The following is a 14653-nucleotide window of genomic DNA, read 5'->3' as shown; positions in this document are numbered from 1 at the left end:
TGTGTGTGTGTGTGTGTGTGTGTGTGTGTGTGTGTAATATTTACTTATCAATATACTACTAGGATTTAGATTCCATTATTTCTTATAAATGCATAATAAAAAGAAAAACAAAAGTAGAAATGTATATAAAATATTCAATAAAGCTAAATGAAGACTGATCTCTAATCTTCATCCTATTTTCCAGATTTCCTTGCTAGATTGCAAATAAGCAAAATAAACATGTTTTAAAGACACATGCTGCTATGTTTGTTAGTTTTTAATACTTCCTAGGTCATGTACATACATGGCAAGTTAGCCAGTTTTACAGACAAGAGAAGCTAAGGACACATTCTGATCCCTGGGGAAGTCACAATGCCTCCTAGACAAAATCAAGCAGGGATATATAGACGCAGTAGTGGAACGCTGCATCAGGAGAAGACAAAGACTCAGTTAAGTCAGCAGAATGTTCGAGAAGGAAGGCAGCAGAGCCGCAGAACAGCTCTTGGTCTGATTCCTGAATGCTGAGCAGGGGGTCATGTGGGAAAGTGGAAAGCAGGAGAGCATGGAGTCCCAGAGGAGAGAGACATGGATTTACCAGTGTCGCAGTCTTGGTGATTGGATAGACTTCTGTTTAGATTTGGTTCCTCTCTCTTATCAGCTGCATGTTAGAGCTGAATTGTGTGATCTCCCTAGGACTCAAGGCCCCTCGTGATGAATGAAGAGTGGCCTTGCATTTACGACATTTTAAGAATGAGATGAGATAATATACTAGGCTCATGACATAAAGTAAACTTCTCCTGGTGTGCCTGCTCCTGTTACTGTCTTTGAATCCCACCTACACACAAACACAGAGATTAAAATATAAAAACTTACCTCGGTTCTAAGTAGACACTTTTAAAGAGTACTAAACAATCAAAATCATTCGTCCGAGGCTATCATTAGCACCACCTATGTCCATGTGTACGTTTGTAACACAACTGTGATGACTATTTTCATTACCTACAATATGTAGTCCCTGTCTCAGGAACTATGATGCTTATGGACACGGTGTACATTTGTTTGATGTTCTGGCTTTGTTGTTTTAATACACTGGATGAATATTATTACTAGCATAATGGGAAATTTCTCCCTGATTTTCACAATGTAAATGAGAATGACTGTGACTTTTCCTTGACCAGAGCTTGCACATAAATACATCCATGTAGGGAGGGGGAAAAGAAAGAAGAAGAAGACAAGGACACAAAATCTAGGTTCTTATGGGCTCTGACTGGCAAGCTGCAAGTGTCTCTCCTACTCCTCTTTTTGTGAATAATTTGGTGACCTTGACTCCAAAGCAGCTCAACAAATCTTTAGTCCAGACTGTAGAGCAACCACAATGAATGTTGGAGGGAATATATCTTTGTGGCCGAGACCTTGGGCTTCAAAGTCAGATTAGATTTAGACTGGCTATGTTTCTTTCCAGCACACTGACCTTGGTCCATTTATTTCATTCTGTGCCCAAATCTCTGATGTTGGATAAGAGGGGGAATAAGAAACATGTAAATACCTCTCATTTGATTTTGAAAGATAAATGAAAATAGGTAAATAAAGTTTTTTTATATGACCATACACACACACATATGCATGTGTATGATTATATGTGTGTGTGATAATAATCATGCAGATTGTTAATGTTGCAATGTATGTTCAAGTTAATAATTCACCCATTATGTAAACTCTCATGATTTTTACAGTCACTATTTCTAAACGCCAGTGATAAATAATAACACCTAGGACTGCAATGTCCAAATACATTTTAATTATTAAAAATACAGAAATAAGGCAAATTTGTTCTAAGAACTATGAATATTAAAATAACATTTGAGATAAGCACACAGGAAAACTGAAGAAACATGACATGATTTACTGAAATTTATCTCAATATATTAATATTGTTAAAGTCTTTTTAGACACAAAACTGAATAGTTCTTTTTTTTCAAGAAGAAAAAAATAACAGACATTGTAATGGCACAAAATAACAAAATGAAAACAGCTTAATAAAACCAAGATTTGAAAGTTCATGGTTGAGAAAAAAAATGGTTGGTTGATCCCCAGTGCAGATAATATTGAATGGATACAGATATGTCTTATATTGCACTTATTAAAACATGGCAATTCATATTCCATTTCAAAGAGAAAAAGCCAATCATGCAATGTCTCTTTCAACATTATATTGAAGAAATCTCAGTTTCCTAAATGACTACTACCATTTTTTTTTTTTTTGCACCAAAACAATATGTTTGAAAGTGATGTGTACTGGGCACTGTTCCCAAGTAGTCCTTGGCATATCACCCAATTTCCATCCACCACAAGCAATTGTAATGAGCTACCAGGTTTAGGATTTTTCTTTTTCTTTCTTTCTTTTTTTTGCTTTTGTTATTAAGATTTATTTATTTATATGTGCATTGATTTTTTTTTGTCTGCTGGAATACTCTAAGAAAGTTCTAGTTCCTCTGGAACTGGAATTAAAGACAGTGGTGAGTTGCCATGTGGTTTCTGGGAATTAAACCTCAGCCCTCTGGAAGGGCAGCCAGTCCTTTAACCTATGAGCCATCTCTACATCCCTGAATTAACAGGTTTGTAAACCTTTTAACCATTACTTTTTCCCATGATCCCTTGGAAACAAGACCCTTAATTTAAATCTTAAAAATGATCAATGACTAAGTTGGAGTTAAATTCATATCTTTGGATACTTCTGCTTCTGGACTGTGGAAAACGTACATATTATAGTCCTAACTTTCCCCCAAGCGTTAGTGATGGCAGTTAATGCAACTACAATGAAAATCATTCTCTTGAATAGTAGCAAATCTTTTTCTCTAGAATGTCAAAATAGGACACAGTGGGATAGTTTCTTTAATCAGGGGTTTTTGGGTGATTTGTAATACCAGATATATACTGAGCATGAATTACTTACCCCAAACAGTTAAAGTTCCCCTCTGTAGATAGTTGCCTGCATATTTTTAAGGCATCAAGTATGCACAGGAAAAAAAGCAAATTTCAGGTTGACTTTAAAGGCAATGGAACTTCGTGCATTATCCCTTAACATTCCTTGTATCCCATAACTCTTTTACTAATCCTTCAGAGATGCACACATCATGCATTTTGAGCTCTCACTTTTTCATTTCTTTGAGAAGCTGATCATTGGTCAATTTAGAGGTAAGGTCAATCAAAATCAGATATATACAGCTGATCCAAGATTAGCATCTAAAACATCATAGAGGTCACTTTTGTAAAGTAAATCAAGATGACTCACCCTCTACAGTAAGAAGAGGACGTTAAAGATAGAATGGGAAAGAGATGTAAATATTTTATACTCCCAGAGTGACACAGATAAAGTAATCATTCTATTCTAGATGGTCTCCCCATCCAGTTCCACAGAATGATATGACAATTATTTCGGCTCTTGCTGCTGGACTGATGGACATTCCCATTTGCATATTGAGATGGATTTCAGTTCCCTGCAGTCAAACAATCCTTGGAAAAGACAGTCACCTAGGGATTAGCTCTCATCCAGGTGGGGGGTGAGCATATCTTTGTAAGTTGGCCTGTTGAGTATATAGCATATGCAACATACTTACTAGCAGCATTTGAAAAAGGAAAGAGAAAAGTTAAAAGGAGAGTCTCATACTCATAATTGGGAGAAATGATCATGCCAGTTGTAGAAAAGATGATGGCAATGACAAAATCTGCCTTCTTTATAATTTAAACATATAATATCCATGAGCGGGTGAGATTGCCTTTTAAATGCATCAATGCGGTATCAAGGGTTTACAGTGGATTAGGAGATGCTTAGTTTCAACCCATTATAGAGATCAGCCTTTTTAAAAACTAGTTGTCATTGCATAACTAGAATACAGCTGTATTTCCCCAATTTAACATAATAAAACTTAATAAATGTTCTGAAATATAAAAATACTTATTAAAAGGGCCCCGGAATCACAACTGTACAATGAATGTACACATTGCACAACAGCATTGGAGCCTTCCATCCCACTGATACGCACATGAGCTCAGCCTTTGCTCTTTATGCTCATTTCTTGTTTATACATTGCCCAATGATGGGACCAATTAGCACTCCTCCCGAAGAGCATGCAAGGTCTGTTATTCTATTCTTAAAATGCACCCAGTAATCCATGCTCTTACTTGCTTATGGAAACCAGAAGTTGGTGTTCACCTGCTTCAAGTTCAAGGCCCTTCTTTAAATGGATAAATGATGTCACAATAAAATGATTCCTTCAGGCTCAGGCATAAGTTCTGTATCTGCACTACTTAAGACATATTGTATCTGAATCCTAACACATACAGAAAGAAAGAAGAGCTGCCCTACAATCAAATAACAGTTATTATTTGACTATCATAAAGCAGTAAACTTTTCAATAAAATCCATAAAGTTGGAGCAAAATACTAAATCTATCTTTTTTGTTGTTCTTTTAATATTAAATCCTTCTATACTGACAATTAGAAAATCATCCTTTAATTCAGTACTGTGCAGAGGTCAAGGTGATCTGTCTGGCCCTGGTTTAAAGTCCCCTGGAAAATGTAAAGCCTAAGGAGACTGTGTCATGACAGTGTCGCAGAAAAGAATGCTTAACTACATGTCCTTAAATTGAAAGGACATTTTCATGACACTGAAAGAAATGGAAGTCATACTTACTTTTATGTTTATTCTTAGCTTCATTAGAAACAGTGAATCTTAGGAGCTTAGTGTATATAATTAAGTAGTGCCAAGAAATCTACCTGTACTTTTGTGACAGAAAATGCCCATGTTATATGTTGATTTTGATCAAGTAAAATAAAAATACTATATAACAGGACTTATATAGGATTTGCACACACAGAAAATGTCATCTGAAAATATTGATGAAAACCTATTTTTTATAATCAATCTAAGTTGAATGCGTAATTTAGCACTTATTTTCAAAACAAGTAGCCTGGAAAATTTTCATGCACAGTTGATGATAATTTGAGTGTGCAATTCATGGCTGGAGCTCATTAACATATTCATTGTATCCAAGCTCTGTGTGCAAATTTAAATTGTAGTCTTCCACAAAGAGCTCATAACAAATCCAGTCCATCAAAAGAGCCATTCTTTATACCAATGGAGGAGCTCAAAGATAGAAAGTCAGTTTGAAATGATTCCCAACTTGATATAGGTTCATCTTCCAAAAACAGTTTTCATACAGATTGTATAATAAAACTAATAGCATCTATATTGTGAGTCTTTGTCTCTGATTCTGTGTGTGTGTGTGTGTGTGTGTGTGTGTTTTATAGAATCCTTAGTTACTCCTCCCAAAATATTTGTTTCCAATTTTGTTCTTTTTTAAAGGTAGAATTTTGTAGCTTTGATAAGGCATGCTTGTCTATACTTTAAAATAGTGAGAGATTTTAAATATTTCCACTTCAAAACAGAGTCATGTGTGAGACAATGAATATGTCAAACAGCTGGGTTAATCCTTTCTCTAACACACATATGTATGAAAGAATACTGTACAGCATAGATAGCAATAATTTTGTGTTCAAATAATGCAGAAAATGAGAAACTTGGACATGATTTAAAAATATTTTATATTTTTGCACAATAACAAAATTCTTCCAAAATAAAGGACTGCTTATTTTTAAAAACTTTCAGTATAGTAACTATAACTCTCAAAGCTTTGTTAAACTATATTTTATTGGCCTTCCTCTTCTAAGTTGGTTTTATCATAGCATCCTCGATTTATATTTGATTACATCATGAAATTAAAGCTAAAAACTAGGAAAACATATTTCAAAATTAAATATGAACATTTTAGATATGGTTTCCAAGGTATAAATAAAATTTAATTTTATAGCTAACCTATGCATTTGGATATTTTCCATTGAAATATATACTGAGTATTTTTCATATTTTTAGTATTTTCCATAGTGAAAATTGATGATACATGATATAACCCATGATAAGGACCATATCTTTGTTAATTCACCATCTATAGATAACTTATAAATCAGTGAATCTTCTGTAGGAAAGTATTATCTACACACCAGGACTATATATTGCATAGTACAATTTACAGTTTCACAAAAGTAGGCCTTCCAACACTGGTGTGCTACATAAGAAGATTTGACAAGGTTAGAATTTGTGTTACTAATGGAAATTATTTTTTCAAGAATTAACCTTTAGGCTACAAAGAATGACAGATATTCAAATATTCTCAAATGAGTATTTAAATTGGAATTTTCTATTCATGCCTGCCCCCAACAGAACTTCCAGTCTGGATTCCAGCGTGTCACACATACAATTGAATTCTTAACAGCTGCCATTCAAAAGAACTGCAGAGGACCATTTGAAAGTAATATTTTGCTCTGTGTGACATCTCATTTTCCCCCCTCAGAAATCATAATTTTTTTTTTTTTTTTTACACACTTTGTAGTCTTCCTAACAGGAAACCAGCTCTGCCTGTCATTTTGATTGGGGAGAAACCCTGCTTTCCAGGTCACTGGCTTGAATCCTGGAGACAAGATATTCATGGGGGACCTGTATGAGGATTTACATCTCCTAGCAGAGTTTTCCTCTCCATTTGCCAGCATGCCAGGTCACTGAGCCGCTCTGTCAAAGGGAAGATAATGGCTGCTGTACTGCACCCCACTTATTACACACTCAGTGCTTCTGACCTTCCTGGGAGACCCCCCCAAAGCATTCTGATCTGGACCATCCCTCTCTCTCTCCAGTACTGCTCACACTAGGGCCCTCCACTCATCTGGAGCGAGCCAGGTTCTTCTCCCTCTTCCAACTTCTTGACGATGCAAAGGAAGTTTTTTTTTTTTTTTTTAAGAGTAGAATACCTAAGATAAACAAAACTCACAACCAGTGCTTCCAATGCACTTAAAATAAAATCAATAGCACCACGGTGTGTGTGCGGGGGGGGGGGGGGGGGGGGGGGGGAGACAACAACAACTCATAATTTGATAATATTTAAAACTAGGGGTAGTCACCCTTCTAACACATATCCTTTTTAGAACAAAATAGCAAAATATACTTTTGGAGAAATAAAGGAAATATTTTTCTTTCGTTTGAATGCAGTGTCTTCGCAAGGACTCTATCAAATTGAAAATGAATCCTCTTGCTGTTCTTACACCTTAACTGTGTTCCTCTTTGTGATGAGATGGACATTTCAGGATGCAGAGAAAGGCTGACCGAGGCTTAAATTTTGTATGTGTTTACAATCCAGGCTATCACTCAAATACCATATGAAGTCATCGTGTTCTCTAAGTGTTATTTACAAAACTTCTCTTAGCAACAAGACACTGGAGGCCTTCTGTTTTTATGAGCGGATAGAGAAAATGTACATAGGATTCATAGCAAAATGGCCTAACCTCATGTGAGTGAAGAGGTCAGCAATATGTAGAAACAGGATGAGATCCAGTCATGATTCTCTTACCTTGAGCGATCAATCCATTGTTGACAAAGAAAGGCAAGCATAATCTTTAGACAAGAGACACTCAAGAATTTGCAGTATTCCATTCTCCTTTTCCTTATTCCAACTAATGTACATTTGGTAAAATGTGTCTGCATTCTAAGACAAGAAAATTTTAAGGAATTGTATAGATTCAAATTTTCACTTTCTTCAAAAATTGACAACAATTATATATTGATTATAATGGGGCTCCCAAAGGCCCAGAATAAATATGGTTTTTAGATCTTTAAGTGTAAAATTTGAAATCTAATATTTATCATTGATAATCTACAAAATTAAGTCTGTGGTCATTTCTAATGATTAGATTCAGTTCGGTCTTTGTATCTATAAAAAGTGACAGTTGGGTATTGTTATCAGTAGTTTGATGTTAATTTTTCACTTTGAATGAGTGTTTTACTTACCACTGTGTGATTCGGTGGTATCCAAAATCTATCATTTAGAAAATTTGAGGACACCACTGAGTTATAAAAATGTTCAAAAAGTTGACAATTTTAATTCTGAAATTGTTTAAAGGCTTGTTTTCATCATTTATGTATCTATGTATGCCTGAGTGTATTGTATATTTCCTGTTTGTGTGGAAGGCCATAGAGGTAAGAAGAGGGCATTGAGTCCCCCTGATCTAATCACTAGCTCTAGCCTTTATTTTACAAATTAAGGTGGGAAGAAGGTTTATAGGAAATCACCTGAGTGCTGACTCATTCCTTGTTAGTAACAAGTATTTCCGACCTGCCATGCAAGGGCTGGGATCAAAATCTGGGACCTCTAAATATGCTGTAAGCATTTGGAACAGCTGAGCCAAGTCTCCATCATTTTGCTGATCATTAAATCAGCAAAGAAACATAAAAAACTATCTGGTTTTCTGGTAACTTCTTAAATTTTACGCCCCCCCCTCCCAAGAAAAAATTTAAGAAGTAAATTGCCAGAAAAAAACTTAGAAAGCAAATTCTATTTCTTTTTTTCTTCCTCAAAAAGGCCAATGGCTCAGAGAATGGTTCTTCACTTTTTGTTATGAACTTCATAGGTCCAAACTCTTTTTTTTTTTTTTTTTTTTTTTTTTTTTTTTTTTTTTTTTTTTGGTTTTATTGAGACAAGGTTTCTCTATATAGCTCTGGCTGTCCTGGAACTCACTTCATAGACCAGGCTGGCCTCGAACTCAGAAATCCGCCTGCCTCTGCCTCTCGAGTGCTGGGATTAAAGGTGTGCGCCACCACTGCCCGTCGCTAGGTCCAAACTCTTAACCTAGGTATTATAAGCTTCTATCATTTCATGTTTAGCTAAATAACTGCCTTGCAACCAAATTGCTTATTCCAAAAAGATTATGTCTAACTCGTTCTTTCAGGCATAAACCAATTTATTTGATAAATAAATCTATTTTATTGATATCATAAATTCCTATTCTCTCTCTTTCTCTCTCCCTCTCTCTCTCTCCCTCCTCCCCCTCTCTCTCCTCCTCCCCCAGTAACCTGTCTTTTTGTCTTCTTGACTACCTTGTGCTAAAGTTTATAGGCTGGGCATTCTACCTATGTCTGCCCTGCTCTATGAGTTCAAGGTGAATTTCTCATTTCAAACAAGATACTGGGCCTTTTTTTTTTTTTTTTTTTTTTTTGACATGGACTTAAATAATAAATAAAGGTCATAGCCCAGGAGGCAAAAAAGAGAAGAATAACTAATGAAAAGATAGCCATGGCAATACACACATGGAAGGATAGAGAAAATAATTGGGGTACATCCGAGGGGAATTATAGCATATTAGAGTTTGGAGAGCATGGAAAATATTTAAAAATTGGAAAAAGAAGAAAAGTACAAAAAGAAAGAACGTGCCATTATTTATTAGAGTTCCAAGATTTGTTATACAGAGTAAAACTTCTTTATTAAACTCAGAGATGGTGGCCATAAGAGACCCTTGACATGTAATTCTTAAATGTAACATGCCTAGTTTATAGTCATATGGATGCATAACATCAAGATTTATATACACAAAGTATCACATACACACTGAAGCATGCCCTTCCTTCTACTGTAATTCCAGAGTTACCATAATAAAAAAATAAAAATAAAAGACTTGAGAGTTGATTTCAGTCAAAGGCAGCTAAGTCACTGTTTAGTTTAAACTCTCTAAGAGCAAGGATGCACAACCACAGCATGTCTTGTTATGAATGTAAAATGCCTTCCTTGTCTTTGTCCAATACAGACATCCTAGTCTCCAAAGGCTCCTTCCTTTGGATGGAGAGTACAGAGTCTCCACCCTATGCCTGGATGGAGAAGCATAGCCAGACGATTCCATGACTGTCATAAGAAATCACCCAGCAAGTGATAGTTACTGTGTTTTAAGGAATACTAGAAGGGAACAGCACAATCATTATAGTTTCATATTGTATATGCTACATATACCATGTGTATATGCAACATATGCTTTAGGAAGTATTAGTACTATTCTCTACCTTGGCCATCTCACTTACAGTTCAACATGAGGCAGGGGAAGAAAGTTAGAGAAATTCCCCCAAAGCCACCAAATTTGCTTACTTCAGATGTCTTGACAGGCCAAGGTGGATGCCCATCTGTTTGTCTAGGATGATTGAGTTTCATTTAAGACTGAGGGATGATCCTGAGTTTTTGTTCTTCTCAATGCCAACAATTTATTGGATACTGGGAAAACAGGCTGAATAATAGAAATTATTTGGACCTAAGTATAGATATTTTTAAGCCACATTAATGACAGAGTCTATCTTTTATGACTAAACACGTTAAATGTTAGACATTGGTAAGTTTTAATCTTAATAATGCCTGACAAGCCTATAAAATTGAAGTTTGAATACTTCATTCTGGTGATGAGATAGTCAAGACTAAGTAGAGAGTTTCCATTTGGTTTTGTATTCTCTGTCTTTTTGTCATAGATGAACATACATGCCTGACAGTGATGTCAATATCATCTCACAGACAGGCGTTAAACATAGGGGAGATGCTGAGCCACCACTTAGATTAAACTCTGTAGTCTTTTTCCCACCATTATAAATCGAAGTCCTCTGACCTTAGCAGCAGGTGAATCTTATTTCAAGACATACAGGAACAAGTGGGAAGAATGAATTAAATGTGCAGCCTATTTTATGGCGTGCCTCAATGCAGTGCATTCTCCAAGCTACAGTCAAAGATAGGTGCTACCTCTCAGCAAGCAGAAGCAAAAGTTTGCTTGTTAAAATTAAGCAGTCCTTGAATAAACAAGCAGTAATTGCTACTGTAACTTTGAAAAATCACAGAAACAATAGGGCTTTAATTTTTATCTCTTTCTTTTCTTTTTTTTTTTTTTTAATATTGGAGAGTGTCAGTTCCCTGCATCCTGTTTACTTGCAATTATTTGAAAATAACCTGGATAACTTTATAATCAAGGTATTTCCTCTTGGCTCCCCGGTATACAGCAGACTGCCTGAGGGGAGGATTGACATCCTAAGGTGTCCAGAGTATAATCAGCCTTAAGAGCTGCTGTTAAAATCATGACTAATGGTAATCAATTTTTTTAACTCCTTGCTTTTTCAACAAGCATACAAATATAGTCATACACAGATCTATGTACACCAACATCACGTTTTTAAAACCAATTGGCAAATAATAGTATTAAATTAGATAATTATTTTGACCCAGGGTTACATTGCAATACTGTGATAATATTTGACTGGGTCTTTGTGTATATGTTAATATAACCAATAATAACTCTAAGTTGTTAGAGATTTGCCAAATACTATTCTACCTAATGCCATGTAGTTAACAAAATTAAATATCTGAAGAACATGACCAAAAATGTATCTTTTGTGTGTTTGTGTACATGTGCATTTGTGGATGTGTATTTGTATTTGCATTTCATTTTGTGTGTATTTGTGTTTGCATGTTTGCTTGTGTCCATTCCTATGTGTTTGCTTTAGGAAGGGTAATTTAATGAATGAAAAAAATATTTCCAAATTTCTTACTATGAACCAACATGGGGGGGATTTATTCACAATGACAATTCTGCTGAATATTGGGTTAGCTGTAAGATATATTTCATATGTCTGGGTATTGTTTAGTAATAATGTTTAGTAATATTCAATTATTTAGCAGACAGTAAAGTGCATCAAAGTGTACAGGTCAGGTAGACCTAGACTACTGACAGTGCTCTAATGTCACCAACAGGACATTGTTTTTCCAACCGTATGTTCCCTTCAGCTGTGTTCTGCTATAATACAGCTCTACACAATGTTTCTCTGGCCTCTGTTTCTGATCAGTGGTTCTTAAGCAGTGGGTAACTATCACCTTAAGCATCAAACAATCATTTCCCAGGGGTCAACCTCAAACCATCAGAAAACACAGATTTTACATTACAATACACAACAGTAGTAAAGTTACAATTAGGGAGTGGCGATGAAAATAATGTTTTGATTGGAGGACACCACAGCATGAGGAACTGTACTAAAGGGTTGCAGCATTATAGAGTTGAGAACCACTGCCCTGGAGTATAGACTGCGTCATGCTGGAGGCAGTACTCTATGCATGTGTATCTCTCCATTGTGCTTATTTTTCTTGATACACATCAGGTGAGCAATCACGTTTAGTTTAACCAACAGGAATCATTTTTTAAACCAAATAATTAATATGTGATCTCCTTTATTATTATTATTATTATTTTAGGACTAGATCATCCCCTTCCTAGTTTTTCCCTTAAGAATACATTCATGAGGCTGGAGAAATGGCTCAGCAACTAGGAGCACTTGTAGCTCTTGCAGAGGATCCAGATTCAGTTCGCAGCATCCGCCTTACAATTCACAACCATTTGGTACTCTAGTTCAAAGGAAACTGGTACCATCTTATGAGACCATCATGTACCAGGCATGTTCATAGTGCAATAGTGCACAAAAAGCTCACACACAAAAAATAAAAATATATATATATATATATATATATATATATATATATTTAAATTTGTCAAGTCAGAGATCAGACTAAATGACAGGAAAAAAAAATAAAAAACACCAAGGAAGTAGAGGCTGAAAGAAACAGCAAGGGGCTAACTTGAAAACATGATGACAGAGTAAACAGTAACTGTGGTACAGGTGAATGGAGAAGGGGGCTATTTATTCTCTCAGCCATTCTTTCCTTTATTGTACCAGTAAGGATGTTTGGATGGTCAAACTTACTGTATCTTCCATCTAGATGATATTCACCATTCAAGATCGGAGTAATAGAGAAAAGGTGAGGCTGGAGATGATGAAAAAAGGAGAAAGACTAGATTACAGACAGTCTATTCAGCAATACAGTCTAAGATACAGTCTACCCAGTTTAAATGCTCTTGACTGTTGAAATTTTACACACAGAAATGTAATTTTCAGTGAGATAGGATTATAATATAAGGCTTTGTTGGGTATTTAGACAACAAATGGGGAACTCTATGAATAGGATACCTCCACTCTTCATGTCTACCATGTGAGAAAATAGTAATGCATACCTTTGTAGACATAAGAAATGAATCTCCTCATACACACCCAATCCAGGAGAGTCTACACAACAACAGGAAACAAGCAACTGTCTTCCAGTCAGAATAATCTGCCCCAGAATAAGTGGGTTGGTGTTGTGAAATTAGAAGTCCTAGCTTCCAGATCCATGAGAGGTAGATAGATAGCTTGCTTCAGTCATTCAGTCTATGGTATTTGCATATATAAACTTGCCTGACTGAAAGGCCTATTTATTCAATTCTGGTCTATTCTTCTTAAAGAAACAAAAGAGTTCTCCCCAAAATAGTAATTGACTTAAGGGTTGACAAATTTCAGTTGTCCTATTCTCTGAATATTTTACTGAACTTTCTGCTTAATTGAGAATATCCATCAATATCCTCTTGTGGGTTCTGTAGATCTCATTCTAGCTTCCATGACACTGTCTAAAACTGCTTTTTTCTCACTCAGTACTTTTTTTTAATATTTTAAAATTTGTTTCCATTATATCACTGTCCAAAATAAAGCTTTCTTCTATGGCCCTTGTGGGATATCTGTTTGCATGAGCAAAAATATTAGTATTCAGCTCTCTAAGTAGAATAATGCCCAGTAATCTCTTGTTTTTACCCATTTTTTTATCATAACACTAAATCCTTCCATATGATTCCATACCCACACATTTCCACCCTAATTCTAGCTCCCAGTTCATATCAAGTGCTAGCTACATAGGCTATCATGGGAAGTCTGTTACAAAAGTCAAAATGTCATAAAATAAAGTACTTTAAGATGTGATTACTTGTTCTAGTATTCTACTGTCTTACTCTCAGAGACAGGAAGAGAAGGAGGGAGGGAAGAAGACAGAGGAAGAATGAAGTATAGTAAAGTTAAACCAGACAGAATTTGCTTCAATTTCATTTATTAACTGTTACTGGGAGTCTACCAGAGATGACACTCAGACACATTTTATAGCCAACTGAAAGTCTTTATTTCAGCTCTACAGTATGGTATTTCAGACCCATGTATAGCTCTGGGTGTTTAGGATAAGCTTTTTTTGTTTTTGTTTTTGTTTTTGTTTGGTTTGGTTTGTTTTGGTTTGTTTTGGTTTTGGTTTTGGTTTTGGTTTTGGTTTTGGTTTTCTTTTTCTTTCTCTTTTTTTTTTTTTTTTATTGGATATTTTCTTTCTTTACATTTTAAATGTTATCCCCTTTCCAGCTCTCTCCTCCAGAAACTCAAAATCCCATCCTTTCTCTCCCAGTCTCTAGGAGGGTGCTCCCTACCCACCTACCCACTCCTGCCTTCCTACCCTGGCATTCCCCTACACTGGGGCATCGAACCCTCACAGGACCAAGAGTTACTCCTTCCATTGATGTCCAACAAGGCCATTCTCTGCCACATGTGCAGTTGGAGCCATGGGTTCCTCTATGTGCACTCTTTGGCTGGTTGTCCAGTCTCCTGGACCTCCGGGGGGGATGTCTGGCTGGTTGACACGGTTGCTCCCCCCATAGGATTGCAAACCCCCTCAGCCCTTTCAGTCCCTTCCCCAACTCTTGAAACCACTTTCTGGTATCTAGCTCAGAAACTGAAGGAAATGGTATAGCATAGTATGAACATGAACTTTAACAAAAGCTAAGCTAAGTTAGCTAAGGCACCTTGGCCCTAAGGTCCCTAGAATAGAGTTGGTTAATTTTCTATTAGATTCCCCATAAAGGAGATCAGAATCTAGTTAAA

The sequence above is a fragment of the Mus pahari genome, chromosome 11, assembly GCF_900095145.1.
Source record: "Mus pahari chromosome 11, PAHARI_EIJ_v1.1, whole genome shotgun sequence".
NCBI classification, from domain to species: Eukaryota; Metazoa; Chordata; class Mammalia; order Rodentia; family Muridae; genus Mus; species Mus pahari.
The sequence above is the reverse complement of the archived record's forward strand: the minus strand, read 5'-3'. Positions refer to the sequence as shown.